This window comes from Panthera onca, chromosome C1 (assembly GCF_046562875.1).
Source record: "Panthera onca isolate mPanOnc1 chromosome C1, mPanOnc1 haplotype 2, whole genome shotgun sequence".
Lineage (NCBI taxonomy): Eukaryota > Metazoa > Chordata > Mammalia > Carnivora > Felidae > Panthera > Panthera onca.
In genome coordinates, this window is record NC_138346.1 from 136,714,708 (window position 1) to 136,715,733 (window position 1,026).

The following is a 1,026-nucleotide window of genomic DNA, read 5'->3' on the forward strand; positions in this document are numbered from 1 at the left end:
ATTTAAATTCCAGTTGGTTAGTTCACAGTGTGATATTAACTTCAGGTGTACAATTTAGTGATTTAACACTTCCACACAACATCTGAGGCTCATCACAAGTGCCCTCCTTATCCCCATCACCTATTTATTAACCCATCCCCACACACACCTCCCTTCTGGCAACCATCAGTTTGTTCTCTATGGTTAAGAGTGTTTCTTGGTTTGCCTTTCTCTCTCTTTTTTTTCCTTTGCTCTGTTGCTTTGTTTATTAAATTCCACATGTGAGTGAAATCATATGGTATTTGTCTTTCTCTTTCTACCTGTGCAAAAATGTGGAATGCTTCATGCGTTTGTGTGTCATTCTTGTGCAGAGGCCATGCTAATCTTCTCTGTATCATTCCAATTTTAGTATATGTGCTGCTGAAACGAGCACTACCCAACATATTTTTAATGCATCCATTATTAACCATGTTTAGAAATAATTTTTAATAACATGAAAATGCATGTATCCATCATACTTCATTATATATATTATATATGATAGACATATCAAGCTGTTATTAACCATATTTTGGAAGAACTTTTATTAACTTAGTGATATATACATACATATATCATAATATATGTAAATATGATAATACAGAATTACATCATAATAAAATATTGCCTACATTTAAAAAAGTAAATCTACACAGATACACAAACACATACACTGTAGAAAAAAGACTGGAAGGAAATAAAACCTTAACTGCCTGTAATTGCTGTTTGATAGAAATGATGGGGCTAAAAGACACTTAAAATAGCATGAACAATCCTGCTATAGAGATGTGATTTATGCAGCATTTTTGCATACTTCTCAAATTGAGCCCCACCACAATTCTGTGGGTAAGTACAGGCAGGTATTATTTCCCCTTTGCATAGAGAAAGGTGCTGAGGCTTAGGGAGGTGCCTAAGGTCAAAAGGTTTAATCAAGGTCAAAAGGCAGAGCTGAAATATGAACACGGGTCATTTGACACCGTATCTGAAGCTGCTTTCACAAAAATAAGT

The 1,026-nt window shown here is 34.6% G+C and overlaps 1 non-coding gene across 1 annotated transcript; it reads right to left on the reverse strand.

The window, feature by feature from the left end:
* Nucleotides 1-305: 305 nt before the first annotated feature.
* Nucleotides 306-412, reverse strand: LOC132673957 (U6 spliceosomal RNA). Its single transcript, XR_009608290.1, has one exon. It is a non-coding gene; the product is annotated as a U6 spliceosomal RNA (small nuclear RNA).
* Nucleotides 413-1,026: the final 614 nt, after the last annotated feature.